Below are 16,918 nucleotides of genomic sequence, written 5' to 3'. Positions count from 1 at the left end.
ACGCATTTATCGCCACATTTTGAGTACTCTTTGAATTCGGACAGCCTTCGTCGTGTCTCCGTAACGTCATTGCCTCCAAATATGGCATTGGCGCATCCTTCCCCTGAATTCGGACACAGCTAGTGTCTGAGACGTGAGAGCAATGTTTTGCTGATGATACGCTATGCTGCTTGTAAACTCCAAACCTGAACTGAGGAGAATAAAGTTGCAAAAAGGAGAATGGAGTCATGTCTCTCTGAGGGTGCAACATAATCTTGGTGTTTCCGCCCGGTTTGGAGTTTATATCGCAAAGAAGGACGAGCTACAGGTGACTAGCCTCGCTCACTATCTCCCACCTGAACTCGTACGGCAGTGCCATTCCTCCAAGAAAAGGCAGTGAAGGTAAAAGTTTTTCGCCATGTCTAAAGTACAGCAGATGTCTCCTGATTGGGAGCAACTGCTTGAGGAGATAGAGAAAAAGTTACTTACACTGCTAGCATCGGATCTGAATGAGATTTGTGCTGCCCTCAGTTTAGCCGTGGATGAAAGTGAAAAAGACTTGCCTCGTAAACTGAGGCGGCGTATTCTCCAGTACTTAGAGGGAGAGGATGTTACTGCACGAGAAGATGAAGGAATGTCTTTGTTGTTGGAACTAGATGACAAAATTAACTAGAAAAATTTGCATTTCCTGCGAAAATGCTGTGTGGATGCCTTAACGCTGAAGTTGCCTGCTGAAAAAGCTGAAAAAGTTGAAAACTCACAAAAAGTTATATGGCGGTGAAGAAACTGAAAATTCTGCTGAAAACAGGTGAAGAAGCAGAAAATGTTTGCTGAAAAGTGGTGAAAAGCCAAAAACTTCTACTGAAAGGGGTAAAGACAGAGAAATTTTTGCTAAAAAAAAAAAACATTGCCCTAAGCAGAATTCAAACCTGGCCCTCCAGGTCCTAAGGCAGCAACTCATCTCACTAAGCCAAAGTCATTCTGACAAAGAAGAGGTGGAGAGACTGACAATTCTGCTTAAATGAGCAGAAGCTGCTGAGAATTGTGCTGATAAGAGGTAAAGAAGCAAAAAGTTGCGCTGAAAAGAGATGAATCAGCAGAATTTCTGCTCAAAAGAGTTTTTTTCTGAAAAAAGCTGAGATTTGTGCTGATAATAGGGGAAAAGGCTGAAAATTTTGCAGAAGAGGTGAATAAGCAGAATTTGGGCTGAAAAGGGGTGAAAATTCTGCTGAAAAGAGTTCAATCAGCAGAATTTCTGCTGAAAAGAGTTCTGCAGAACTCTTTTCAGAATTCTGCTGAAAAGAGGTTTTTGCTGAAAACAGCTGAAAAAGCTGGGATTTGTGCTGAAAAGTGGTGAAAAAGCTTAAATTTGTGTTGAAAAGAGTTAAAAAAGTTTAACTGTTAACTGAAAGAAATGTTGCCATAAGCGGGATTTGAACTCGGGCCTCCCAGTCTGAGAACGGCTGCTCATCTCACTGAGCTAAAACACAGGTCTTCCCGGCAAAGAAAATCAGTGAGGCCACTGATAATATGGCAGAAATGGGCAAAAAATATTGCAAAAAAAATTCAATATCTCAAAAAGTATAGAAGTTATGAGCACCAAAAGTCATAGCCGGCATTAGCAGAAAGAGCAGAATTTTTTAAAGTTTGAATGGCGAGGCTCGCCCTCTCTTTCTCTCTCTCTCTGTCACACACACACACACACACACACACTAGCAGCAGCAGCAGCCAAACAGCCTGGGAGCAGTGTTGCCAACTCCTCAGTAAGGAAAATCGCTATTGGCTGTCCTAAAAGTCGCTAGAAGTCGCTAAATGACGTCATCACCTAATTTGCATAATTGGTCATGCTAATATAATTGTAACCTATGTTGTTGGAGAGAGAAATAACATTGTGGAAGAGACATAAAGTGAGTAAAAAACGTCCTAAATGCATTTAGAGTTTATTTAGAACTACAAATTAAATTTTTTTTAGCAATTATTGGTTTTTTTAATGTCACAATTCCAACCCTGCTCCTTTACCCAGGCTTGGACCGGCAAAAGTGATCCGAAATAGGCACTGTGGTGGAGTTACTTTGTGTGTGTGTGTTTATAAGTAGTTTTAAACCTTGTGATCCACAAAACAGCATAAGAGTAAAAGAGTAAAGAAGAACTGACTGTGTTACAGCACCGCTGCTTGTTGAGAGTAAAAGCGATACGCTTTCATCGTTTTTTTAGCGACTTTTTAAGAAAAAAAGTCGCTAGGGGGTCTGAAAACTCGCTAAATATAGCGACAAAGTCGCTAAGTTGGCAACACTGCCTGGGAGCTGCTGAATTTGAATCCACCAATCAGAGAGGCTGTGTACTTTTTCCCGCCAAAACAGGTGCACCTGTTTTTACACACATGCAGCACAGAGACAGGATTTGTGCTGTCTATTTTTCATAGTGAGGATTCCCCTCAAACAAATGGCTATAATTTCCTAACCGTAGGGGCTAGAACAGTCATTCTTACACCGTTTTGTTCAGAAGAGATGGGGGAATCTTAAGGTGTTGACAATTTATCTTGAAAATATGAATTATTGAAGATATTTGACTTCTAATGCACCATAACTGAGTAGAGGCAAAGCGAAAACTGTCTTGACTTGCCCTCAAATAATGCTTTCTAACTCTAAATCTATTTGGAGCATCGATATCATTCTTTCACCGTAAGAGACAGCAGGCTTTGGTGAACAGTCATGGAAATTTTCAGGTCTGTGTGGAAATCCATCAAAAAGATATGACGAGAGAAAAAAGTGCCTCATTTCCAGAGTTGGAAATCTGAAGAAATCTGAGCGAGGGACGAATTCCCTACCCTCAAACAAACCCAATTCATGGCCAAATGGTAATAGGTGAGAAAAAAAATCGTACACTGTGAGCGTCAGGAGTGTCTGAAGATATATTGGCACAAGCCTCATGTCTTAACTTCGCTGCGTTAAGGAGATATGACGATTTGAAAATGCCTCTCATTAGAGAAATCCAGCGGTGATTTTGAACAAGCTCTCCATTGACTTTCTATGCAGAGTTTCCAGACTTTGTGTTGGTCTGAGGAGATTTGCCAAAATTCTATTATACAGAAATACTGTAATCAGCACATATACTGTAACATGACAGAAATTCCTCCACTTAGTAGTAATACTATAACATAACACAAATATTATGATTTGGCACAAAAACCATGATTTGGCAAAATACTATGATTGAGCAGAAGTACTAAGATGTAGTAAAAGTACTTTGATTTAACAGAAATACAATTATAGAGGAGTAATACTTTAAAATGGGAGAAATATTGATACACACACACATACACAGAGCCTAAAGGGAACAGTATTTGTGCCATGGAGTGTTAACAAGAATCTGAGGTCAATATTAGAAAAGCTGCTGAAATCATAAAAGTTTGCAGAATTGTAATAAATGATCAATATGAATTAGTGGTCTGTGACAGTGTATTAATTTGTAGGGAAAAAAACATGTTGACCAAGGTGGAATTGAACCCACGACCTTTGGGTTGCAGACCTGTGTCATTACAAACTGTGCCACTGGGAAAGAGAATGAGGGCCTGGAAAAAAAAAAATGGGACAAATTAAAGGAAAAAAGTGTAATATTTTAAAAAGTATAAGAGTAATAAACACCAAAAGTCATAGCTGCAATAAGCAGAAAGAGCAGAACAGTTTAGAGTTTGAACGGAGAAAATCGGATAAAAACTGCGGAAGTAGTTCAGTGCCGAAAAACGTACGGAAGCAACTTGAAGATGAAGAAAAGATAAAGAACTAGAAAAATTTGCATTTCCTGCGAAAATGCTGTGTGGATGCCTTAACGCTGAAGCTGTCTGCTGAAAAAGATGAAAAGATGCAAAAAGTTGTATGGTGGTGAAAAGAACATGTTGCCCTGAGCAGGATTCGAACCTGGCCCTTCTGGTCTCAAGGAAGCTACTCATCTCACTGAGCTAAACTCACTCTGACAAAGAAGAAGTGGAGAGACGGAGAATTCTGCTGAAATGAGCAGAAGCTGCTGAGAATTGTGCTGATAAGAGGAGAAAAGGCTGAAAATTTTGCAGAAAAGAGGTGAATCAGCAGAATTTCTGCTGAAAAGAGGTAAAGAAGCAGAACGTTGCGCTGAAAAGACATGAATCAGCAGAATTTTTTGCTCAAAAGTGTTTTTTCTGAAAACAGCTGAGATTTGTGCTAATAAGAGGTGAAAAGGCTGAAAATTTTGCAGAAGAGGTGAATAAGCAGAATTTGGGCTGAAAAGAAGTGAAAATTCTGCTGAAAAGAGTTCTGCAGAACTCTTTTCAGAATTCTGCTGAAAAGAGGTTTTTGCTGAAAACAGCAGAAAAAGCTGGGATTTGTGCTGAAAAGTGGTGAAAAAACTGAAATATTTTACTGAAAAGGGGTGAAAAAGCTGAAATTGAGTTAAAGAAGTTTAACTGTTAACTGAAAGAAATGTTGCCATAAGAGGGATTTGAACACAGGCCTCCCAGTCTGAGAACGGATGCTCATCTCACTGAGCTAAAACACAGGTCATCCCGGCAAGGAAAATCAGTGACGCCACTGATGATATGGCAGAAATGGGCAAAAAATATTGCAAAAAAAAATTCAATATCTCAAAAGTATAGAAGTTATGAGCACCAAAAGTCACCAAAAGTCATAGCAGGCATATGTTTCAGTACAAATACGCTGATTTGTACTGAAACATAGTACTGATTTGTACTGATTTAAATACTATGTTTCTTCATAAATTCTATCTTTTGGCAAAAATTTTTGATAAAAGGTACTATTTCTGCTTTTTAGCAGAAATACTGTAATTTGGCATAAATACTATGATTTGGGATAAATACTGTGATTTGGCACATGTACTATATTCAGCAGATGTATTATAACATAACAGAAATTCTACGACTTACTAGTAATACTATAACATAACAGAAATATTAATTGGGCACAAATACTATAATTTGGCACAAATACCATGTTTTGGGAAAATCCCATGATTTGGAACAAATACTATGATATAGCAGAAATACTATGATTGGGTAAAAATACTATGATTGGGCAGAAATACTATGATTGAGTACAAATACTATGATTGGGCAGAAATACTATGTTTCAGTACAAATGACAGGAATACTATGATTTAGCAGAAATACTGTGTTTTCACATAAGTACTATTTTTTGGGTACTATTTCTGCCTTTTGGCAAAAATACTGTAATTTGGCATAAATACTATGATTTGGGGTAAGTACTATGATTTGTCAGATATACTATATTCAGCATATATACTATAACATAACAGACATTCCTCCACTTAGTTTTAATACTGTAACATAACAGAAAAATTATGATTTGGCCCCAAAACCATGATTTGGCACAAATGCCATTATTTCGCAATAATACTATGATTTAGCAGAATTACTAAGATGTAGTAGAAGTACTTTGATTTAGCAGAAATACTGTGATTGAGGAGTAATACTTTAACATAGGAGAAATATTGATACACATATACTATATTCAGCACATATACTTTAACAAATGATTTAAAAGAAATACTATGACTCCATACAAATACAATGGTTTGGCACAAATACTATGATTTGCTATAAATACTATGATTTGGCACAAATACTATATTCAGCAGATATACTATAAAAGAACAGAACGTCTACGACTTAGTAGTTATGCTATAACATAACAGAAATGTTAACTGGGCACAAATACTATAATTTGGAACAAATACCATGTTTTGTCACAAATACCATGATTTGGCAAAAATACCATGATTTGGCACAAATACGATGATATGGCAGAAATACAATGGTTTGGCACAAATACTATGATTTGCTATAAATACTATGATTTGGCACATATACTACATTCAGCAGATATAATATAACAGAACGGAACGTCATTTAACTTAGTAGTTATGCTATAACATAACAGAAATATTAATTGGGCACTACTATAATTTCAAACAAATACCATGTTTTGTCACAAATACCATGGTTTGGCACAAATACAATGATATGGCAGAAATACTATGATTGGGTACAAATACTATGATTTGGCAGAAAAACTGCGTTTTAGCACAACTACTGAGATTTGATTGAAATACTATGATTTAGAAGAAATACTATGACTTCGTACAAATACGATGCTTTGGTACAAATACTGTTTTGGTTTGAATACTATGATTTGCAACAAATACTATGATTTGGCACAAGTAATGTGATTTAGTACAAATACTACGAATTGGCAGAAATACTGTGCCTTAGTAGTAATACTAAAACATTACAGAAATACTGTGATTTTGCAGACATAGTACGTTGTTGCAAATATAGTACGATTTTGCTCAAATACTATGAAATTGCAGTAATACTATGATTTTGAAGGAATACTATGATTTGGCAGAAATACTATGCCTTAGTAGTAATACTATGATTTCTTTGTTTTTGCACAAATACCACAATATGGCAGAAATACTATGTTTTAGCACAAATACTATAATTTGGCACAAATACCATGATTTGGCAAAACCCATGATTTGGTACAAATACGATGATATGGCAGAAATACTATGATTGGGTACACATACTATGATTTGTGAGAAATACTGCGTTTTACCACAACTTGTGAGATTTGATTGAAATACTATTATTTAGAAGAAATACTATGACTCCATACAGATACGAAGCTTTGACACAAATACTATGATTTAGTACAAATACTATGATTGGGCAGGAATACTATGATTGAGCAGAAGTACTAAGATGTAATAGAAGTACTTTGATTTAGCAGAAATACTATAATTGAGGAGTAATACTTTAACATAGGAGAAATATTGATACACATATACACAGAGTGTACAAATCAGTACAAATACTATGATTTAGCAGGAATACTATGTTTTAAAATAAATACTATTGTTTGGCAGAAATTTCTGCTAAAAGGTACTATTTCTGCTTTTTAGCAGAAATACTGTAATTTGGCATAAATACTTTGATTTGGGATGAATACTATTATTTGGCAGATATACTATATTCAGCACATACACTATAACATAACAGAAATTCCTCCACCTAGTAGTAATACTATAACATAACAGAAATATTCTGATTTGGCACAAAAGCCATGAGTTGGCACAAATACCATGATTTGGCACAAATAGTATGATTGAGCAGAAGTACTAAGATGTAGTAGATGTACTTTGAAGTACTATGATTGAGAAGCAATACTTTAACATAGGAGAAATATTGATACACACACACATACACAGAGGCTAAAGTGAACAGTGGCTGTTAAGAGTCTGGGCTTGGTATATCTAGGTCAGTTAAATTAGCTGCACCTGCTGTAATCAGCCCTTACACACGCAGACACAGAGAGAGGTATGAGTTTTCTTCAGTGTATTTCTGACATTCAGGATTCCCCTTGCACAAATGGCCATAATTTTCTAACCATAGGGGCTAGAACAGTCATTCTGACACTGTTTTGTTCAGAAGAGATGGGGGAATCTTCAGGTCTTCATAATTCAAAGATAAAATATAGATTATTGAAGATATTTGACTTGTAACACACTGTAACTGAGTAGAGGCGAAGCAAAACTGCCTTGACTTAGCCTCAAACAATGTTTTGTAACTCTAAATCTATATGGAGCATCAAAATCATTCTTTCACCGTAAGAAACAGCAGGCTTTGGTGAACAGTCATGGAAATTTTCAGGGCTCTGTTGCAATCCATCAAAAAGATATGACGAGAGAAAAAAGTGTCTCATTTCCAGAGTTTGAAATCTGAAGAGATCTGAGCGAGGGACAAATTTCCTGCTCTCAAACATATGCAATTCATGGCCAAACGGTAATAGGTGAGAAAAAAATTCTTGAATTGTGAGCATCAGGACTGTCTGAAGATATACTGGCACAAGCCTCATGTCTCAACTCTGTTTTGTTAAGGAGATATGACGATTTGAAAATGCCTCTCATTAGAGAATTCCAGCGGTGATTTTGAACAAGCTCTCCATTGACTTTCTATGGAGAGTTTCCAGACTTTGTGTTGGTCTGAGGAGATTTGCCAAAATTCTATAAATCCCACAACAATGATAGTGACATTTTCTGAAAGCCTGCAAAAATACCTACATTTTGATGTATAATTTGTGGGAGTTGAGTGGAAATTGAGCGAGTAGCAAGAAGTTGTTCGGACATGAAGAGAAAATTCAGAATGGACGAGTGTACACTCTGAGTTAATTGCATAGCAACCATAACAACGCATGTATTTTCTGAAAAATCACAATTTTGCAACTCAAAATTTAAAGAGGGATAAGATTAAAATGGTAGAAGATCTGAAAAAGCTGAATCAGACCGGAATAGTCCAATAATTTGAGAACATTTTAAAGTTTGAATGGAGTTCCTAGGTGAAAGTATAAGAAAGTAGTTAAGTTTCAAAAACAGGCAAGTTTTAGCAGAATTGTGGAAGTTTTCCATTCATTTCAATGGGACAAATTAAAGGAAAAAAGTGTAATATTTTAAAAAGTATAAGAGTAATAAACACCAAAAGTCATAGCTGCAATAAGCAGAAAGAGCAGAACAGTTTAGAGTTTGAACGGAGAAAATCGGATAAAAACTGCGGAAGTAGTTCAGTGCCGAAAAACGTACGGAAGCAACTTGAAGATGAAGAAAAGATAAAGAATAAAGAGAAACAGGAACTCAATAGTGTGGAAGCCCTTGAGGGCATCCACACAATAAAGAGAAACAGGAACTCAATAGTGTGGAAGCCCTTGAGGGCATCCACACAATGAAGTGAAGCAAAAGAGATGCGAAAGTAATGCCCCGTTGTCTCAACAAATGGTACAAGAGCACCACCCTGTGGCTGAAAATGTGCTAGCACCCAGTAATTCAGACGAGCAGAGAGAAAGTATTTCTCATCTGAATGCTACACGAGTCACCCCTGTCGCTACTCCTGTTGTATACCCACTGTACCGACGGGATCTGAAAATAATGGGACAAATTGGAGAACCAAACCAAAAGGACAAATTAACATACACTAGCTTGGAAAGACAAATTCAGAGGGCATTGTAGAGGGGATATGATGAAGGAGAAATTGTTGAAGCCATCATTCAAGCTATCTTGAGAGTAGAGTAGATTTGACTTTGCAAGCTCTCAGGCAAATATAGGGCTTTGGAGTGTGATGTCACGGGGGTGGGCGTGGAAAGGATTTTGGCCTGATGCGCCATTTTCCGGGTCCAAACAAAGTGCAAGTGAAAAAGGAGCGAAGGCACACACAACAGCCATGGTTCGTACTTGCTGTGTGGTCAGCTGCAATGTTCGATCGCACAACCGGCAAGAGAATACGCTTAAAAAGGGTTTGTCTTTTTATTCTTTCCCAACCTGGAAGCAACATCAGGGAGCTCATGTATCGGGTGTTACTAAATGAAGGCGTCTATCGTGGATAGCAGCCGTGAGACGAGCTGATATCCAGTTCGCTTCCATCTCCAGATATCTGTTGGTGTGCTCAAGACATTTTCACTCTGGTAAGTTCTATATATGTGCATATCACTCTTTATAGCTTAATAATATTAACGTTGTGGCTCTCGGAGGTTATAGAAATTGTGAACAAACACAGAATTGAGTGACTGTGCAGACATACGTGCTATGTAACGATTCGCTAATTCTTTTGCACAACTGTAGGGAAGCCTGCCTATGAAATGGATCAAACAAATCCAGACTGGGTACCAACGTTACACATGGGGCACTCCGAAATCCGAATGTCACATTCAGACTGTCACAGATGGCGAACGCAACGGCAACAACAAAAAGCACTAGTTGGAGGTAAACAACAACCCCACCTCCAACCCCAACCACGATCCCTCATTTTAAAAGTTGCTCTTAGTGTCCGGCAATCAACACATGCATTTTGAAGGATTCATACGGCCTTAATGTGTAAAATGTTTAAAGATACCCTTGTGTGTTTGCACTCTTTGCGTTGGACAGGCTTTCATGATGGAGCAGAAGAGTATGAAGGTGAGGTCTCAGCAGTTACGGCACAAGAGCAGCCAGAGATGGACACGACAGAAGAGCAACACCATAACAACCCTGTGATTTTGGCTGAGGGCCAGATTTGTGTTGGACATGTAGAGGCAGAGGTAGTGGGTGCAAATGTAGAAAATGGTGATCTGAGAGATACAGACAGAAGATCAAAGACCGACAAATGATTGTGTGCACTGTGTACAGAGCAGAGCAGAAATAAACCGGCTGCTGGAGGAGAACAGAAAGCTTAAATCACTGTTGGACAAGGCAGAGATGAATGAAAACTTTTTAAAGGGTGACACAGAAAAAGTGAAATATTACACTGGTCTTACTTGTTTCGCTATTTTTATGTCCGTGCTCGACAATGTAAAAGCTTTCCTACCAGCATCAAAGAAACTGTCGCATTTCCAAATGCTTACTCACACTTATGCGTCTTAGACTTGATCTTCCTGTCCAGCATCTTAGTTATCTATTCGATGTCTCCCACAAAATTTTGTCTTCTGTCTTTGCTGATACAATTGACGTTTTGTATGCTCGCTTAGGAGTATTGGTACACTGGCCAGAGAGGCACTGTTTGCAAGCAACAATGCCTCCACAATTTACGGAAACTTTTGGAAATCGGGTAGCCATCATTGTTGACTGTTTTGAAATTTGTACAGAACGACCATCTAATTTAAAGGCTCGTGCTCAAATGTACTCGCACTACAAGGGTACACACACCATGAAATACCTGATCGGGATTACTCCACAAGGTGCAATTTCATTCATTTCTAAGGGGTGGGGGGGCCGTGCATCAGATAAACACATCACAGAGCAATGTGGCATACTTAACAAGCTGTTACCAGGGGATGTAGTTTTGACTGACAGAGGCTTTGACATCAGAGATGCGGTGGGAATGATGTGTGCGGAGGTTAAGATCCCAGCATTTACAAGGGGCTTCTGTCAACTAGATGCCAAGGACATTGAAAATACACGAGCCATTGCACACCTAAGAATCCATGTCGAGCGAGTAATTGGCAGTTTGCGCAACAAGTTCAAAATGCTACATACCACTATGCCAATCCGTTCTCTTCTTCCATATCAGGGTGAAGACGTTACCTTTCTTGATAAAATTGTGCAGGTGTGTTGTGTTTTGGTGAACATGTGCCCCAGTGTGGTAGTGAAACCAGACACACATGAGACTTGTTCTTGTTAATTAATGATTGTGAAAACTTTGAGTATGTCTCTGAAGACATACTACTAGGAAAACCGTTTTTTTTATGTGTAATTGTATGAACACACTGACATTACGTTATGTAACCATTTCTGTATCTGTATACTATAATCAACAGTTTATCATCATTTGAACTCTTTGTTTGACTAAAATGACGTTATAATAAAAGCCAGATAACGACAAATAACTGCATTTTACTCTTTATTTTACACTTTGACAATTGTTACATGGTAAGTGCTGCAGTGTTGAAATCAAGTTATACACATTTCAATGCACTTCTGACAAAAAACTAGACACCAGAAAGAAAAACTTTGTGACCACTCGCGGCTGCATTTCATATAGAGAAATGTTTTTCTACTAGTTCAGGAAGGCACACCTTCTGAAAGAACTCCTGAGCTTTCTTTAAACGCGATTCCCAGAAGTGTACATCAGGGAAGATGTGTACAACTGCCATGTCTTTTTGTGTCCATACCACGAGGTCACAGTGCTTTGCGTTGGCCACAAAGACCTGTGTTTGCACTTCTTAGTAAAAGTGGTGAGTCTTCTTCAAGTTAAGTCCATTTGCTGTCAACTTGAGGCGGAAGTCTTTGTCATGCGCATCCAATGCTTTCTGAATGCTGTTAGATCTGTATTTAAATGGACATTTAATTTCCAGGCACCCCTTCCCACAACATTCACACGTGGTTAGTCCGTCAGGAGATGCACCTACTTCAGGAAAAGCTGTGTTAACAAGAAAACCACACATACGGACCTGTAGGTTTTTGTGACATGCTGACATTGTCTGGGTGTAGGCGTGTCGAGCGTCCTGTTCATGCTCCAGTCCCCAAGTTGTTTGCACATTATAGACAGAGTTAACAGAGTAGCAAACACGATTAACCACAGTAATGGCGGGTTTCTCTACAGTGGTGGCAAACACAGCGTGCATCATTGAAGCTGCGATTCTCCCAGCACGCCAAACATACCATTGAGGGCTCTTGTGTTGTAGTCTTGTGTGTACCTCAATAGCTTCTGCCTGTTCTTCAGTAACTTTTGCTGCGTTTACGTACTTTACACAGTGCAGTTGTAGCTCGGTAAGGCCAAGGGACTGTGCACCTGTGTTGTGCAAACACGCCAGAGACAGTGGTAATATGGATGACTGTACAGTGTGTGATGTGTAGTATTTCTCCAATCCAGACAAACACACTGCTTTATTGTGTTTTTGAAGTGTGTCTAACACTGGTGACAACTCCTCAAACGTAGCAGAAGGAATCTTTCTTTTTGAAGGACGGCTTCTTCTGCCTTTCACCACAGATGGTCCCTTTATATTCTTATCAAGAGTCTTTTTTTGTGCTGCTGAAGATGTAAAGTCAATGTTACCTCTGGCTGTATCTTGGTTGTGTTCCCTGGCAAAACCCAGTAGGCTGGTTCATCTGTGACAGTCTTTGTGCCACGGATCCACACTGTTGCCTCCACTTTAAACAGAAGTGCAGCGACATGGGTGCAGGTCTCTGCAACTCCGGCCATACAGGTGCAGTGTGTGGCTTCGACCTTCCCCGTGGTGCTTACAATTACCCATGGCCGTAATGCAGGTTAATTCAATCTTTGGGATTGCAGTACCTGGAACATACAAGGACAAGGTTGATGTAAAGACAATAAATGAAATGAGACAGGGAGGACACAAATTGGCGTTAAGTAATAATTTGCCCGATTATCAATGTGTTAGTTTGCATCTACTTTACAATTATAGGCACATAATATGCCAACGATATTTTAGCAGTTCAATGATAAATGTACAACATTAATTGTGGTGGGGGGGTGGGCAATGGCTATTTCACTCGATGCACTCCAGCTGACTTACCTTGGTATGAATGACGACGTACTCACAGTTTGGCGGCTTGAAAATAGCCAAATCTTTCACCCAGCCGTTTGTAAGTTGGATGTGTGCCTCCAGTGACTTGTAATTACGAAACTGGTTCGCAGTGTACGCGTTTACTCCACAAACAAGATACGTGAAGATATCGGGGTAGGACAGTGGCGGTAAGTCGTCTGGGTCTTTACTCCACTGCCGTATTTCATATGGGTCCAGATTTGAGATGCACTCTATTTTTTTCAAGTACCGCTGCTTCGCCTCTGGACGCAATCGGTCTCTATACAGTCCTTTTTCTTTTGAGCTGCTTTTAAGCATGTGTCTTGTCGTCGTCATTTCAACACGGTGTATTTGTTTTGATTTGTGGACCCGGAAAATGGCGCTGCACTCCCACAATACATTGCGGCGTGACGTCAACTCCAAAGCCCTATTACAGCAACAACAACAAACTTTATTTATATAGCACATTTAAAAACCAGTGGTGTACCAAAGTGCTTAACATTCAAGAGGGTGAGATGAAGTAACAGGGAAGGATGAGGGCTATGGCAAGGTACCAAAACATGCTAGCAGGTTGAATGGCATTAAAATACACGAAAGCAAAAGAATTGCATATAAAAGCATAAAAGAAAGCTAAGCGTAGAGGATAAAACAGTCAAAAAATTAAAAATGAATTAAAAGTAATTAAGAATAAGCCGAAGATAAGAATAAGCGTTAAGCTAACTATCAAGCAGGCGTTAACTGGTAGAAAAGGCAAGGCTAAATAAGTGGGTTTTTAACCGCGATTTGAAGGAATGGATGGAATCAGACTCGCGTATAGCGATGGGGAGGTTATTCCATAAATCGGGTGCAGCCAAGGCAAACGCACAGTCACCTCTAGTCTTCAGCCGAGATCTCGGCAGTACCAAGAGTGACTGAGAAGATGATCTTAATGCTCTAGTAGGGGTGTATGATCTAAGTAGCTCAATGAGGTAGCTTGGCGCTATATCGTTAATAATTCGGAAGGTAAACAGCAAGATTTTGAATTGAATGCGGTACTTAACGGGAAGCCAATGCAGATCAGCAAGGACAGGGGTAATAGAGACACGCCGCCCACTACCAGTAAGGAGACGAGCAGCTGCATTCTGAACAATTTGGAGTCTATGGAGGGAGGAGAGTAGAGTTAAGACCGAGGTAAAGTGAGTTGCAATAATCCAACCTAGATGTCACAAAGGCGTGGATAAGCTTTCCAAGGTCCCTATGTGGAACATAATGTCTGACCTTGCTAATAAGACGCAATTGATGGAAACAAGATTTAACAACAGAAGACACTTGTTTATCGAACTTAAAAGAGCTATCCAAAAATACACCCAGGTCACTAACAGTGTCGGTGAGGAAACTGTTAAAGGAACCGAGGGCGTCACGGAGTTGGCCACGGGGGACTCTACTGTCAGACACTATCATTTCCGTTTTCCTGTTGTTTAGAATAAGAAAGTTACCTGCGAGCCAATTTTTGACCTCACGCATGCACTCGCGAAAGCCGTACAAAGACATAGAGGGATCATCAGTTAGCTCGAATTACATCTGTATGTCGTCGGCATAACAATGATGTGCGATGTTATACTTCTCAAAGATTGCGCCTAAGGGGAGCATATACAGTGAGAAGAGCAAGGGGCCAAGGACAGATCCTTGAGGCACGCCGCAGGAGACAGGTGCAGCAGAGGAGAAATAAGGGCCAAAATTGATCGAGAAGGACCTATTAGAGAGGTATGACTTAAACCAATCTAGGGCGGCACCTCCAATGCCAACTGTGTGTTCAAGCCTCGCTAATAGGATGTTATGATCTACCATATCAAAGGCCGAGGATAGATCTAGTAGGACCAAGACTGAAGAGCGTCCGGAGTCAGCAATCAGAAGGAGAGGACTCTGAGCAAGGCCGTTTCAGTACTATAACAGGGTTTGTAAGCAGACTGAAATTTATCATAGATGGCATTCGTATCCAAATACGGCTGGAGTTGTGAAAGAACGATCCTCTCCAGTATTTTGGACAGGAATGAAAGCTTAGAAATCGGCCTATAGTTCCCAAGATCGTTATGATCAAGGTTCCTTTTTTTAAGAACGGGCTGGACAACAGCATGTTTGAAGGCTAAAGGAACAGAGCCTGCAAGTAGAGATATATTCATTAGAGATAGGATGCTGGGTCCAATTACACTGAAGCAATCCTTAACTAAACTAGATGGAAGGATATCATGAGCAGGAGAGGTGTTCTTTGATTGGTCAATAAATCGCTTGAGAGTATGGAGTGACACCGGCTCAAACTGTTGAAATGATGATGAACAACCAGGGGTGGGAGTAAAACTCGACACTGAAGGGAGCGAGGACTTAAAATGTGAAACTTTATGAATAAAATGAGTTAAAAAAATTTCACAGAGAGAAGGAGAGCACGCAAGTGGCATTTCAGGACAGGGGTTAACCAATGAATTGAAAACATTAAAGAAAGATCGGGGGTTGTGACCATGAGTAAGAATAATTTTAGATAGGAAGGCAGCTTTGGCCATTTTAGCAGCAAGTTGAAATTGCAACCGGCTGGCACGCAAGATATCATAAGAAACCTGGAGTCCATCTTTCTTCCATCTTCTCTCATCCCGGCGGCACACACGTCGCAAGGCACGTGTAGAATCGTTTAGCCAGCATCGGGAAAAGGATCTAGGGTGCTTCATTTTAACAGGGGCAACAGTATTGAGGATGGAGGAGCATGTAGAAAAAAAGGTGCTAGCAAAGTCATCAATCGTGGAAGCCAGGGATCAGTCAGGAATGGAAGAGGCAAGTTTCAAAAAAGACATTGAAAAATTCTCCACAGTTCCAGAATTAATTATACGTGTAGGGCGTAGGAGAGCATCAGGGTGAAGTTCAGAAGTACATAAGTTAACATCAAAGATAACAGGAAAGTGATCAGAAATCCCAACATTGCTTATATCCTTAATGCTAATGTCCAAGCCATATGAAAAAACCAGGTCAAGGGTGTGGCCCCTAGCGTGGGTTGGTTGGTTAACCCACTGGGCAAGATTAAAAGAGTCCGTTAATGCAAGGAAGTCTTTGGCTAACAGATCTTCATTACAGCAGATATGAATGTTAAAATCACCCATAATAAGCACACAGTCATATTTAAAAATAATTGAACCAAGAAGGTCAGCAAATTCGTGAATAAAAGTCTTATTATATTTAGGTGGCCGGTAAACCAAGACAATCGGAGAAGTTCGCGAGGCAGTCATCTCCAGAAGTTGAGCCTTGTAACTGATGTAGGAAGAACAGGGTAGCTGTCGGACTTTGTATTTACATTTAGAGACCGAGGCTAAGCCGCCGCCTCTACCGGTAAGCCTCGGAGAGCTAAAAAAGACACAGTCCGGGGGGAGAAGCTCAGAAAAAGGAAGCGACTCACCAGGGCGAATCCAGGTCTCTGTCAGAAAGAGAGCATCGAGGCTCGTGGTGGAGAAAACGTCGTTTAACACAAAGGTCTTATTTACCAGCGACCTGACGTTGAAAAGAGCCATCCGTGTCCAGGGCGCAGCATCGTCGCAGGGCTCTGAGGTTGCTGTGGTTGACACCACGTCTGTACGAGGCGATCCAGGTCCGGGCAGGGAGGCATGCCGCTGGAAGGGCTGGGTAAGCTTGCTGTGAGACGGAGCAAATCCACCGGTGGCCAAGCAGTTTAGCGACGGGGCGATCACTGGAGACTGCACGGAGAGAGCGTAGCGAGTCCCCAGAGGCATATGGGTAAACCGTAGCCTGTGCTTCAAGGTAAGCTTTCATAAGCACACGGAAGCCACTCCTTTTACCGCGTCTCCTGTATAGTTTCTTATACAGATTAAAAGGGGGTAGGCAGG

The sequence above is a fragment of the Oreochromis aureus genome, linkage group 7 (assembly GCF_013358895.1).
Source record: "Oreochromis aureus strain Israel breed Guangdong linkage group 7, ZZ_aureus, whole genome shotgun sequence".
Classification (NCBI taxonomy): Eukaryota; Metazoa; Chordata; class Actinopteri; order Cichliformes; family Cichlidae; genus Oreochromis; species Oreochromis aureus.
This window is presented reverse-complemented; position numbering follows the sequence as displayed.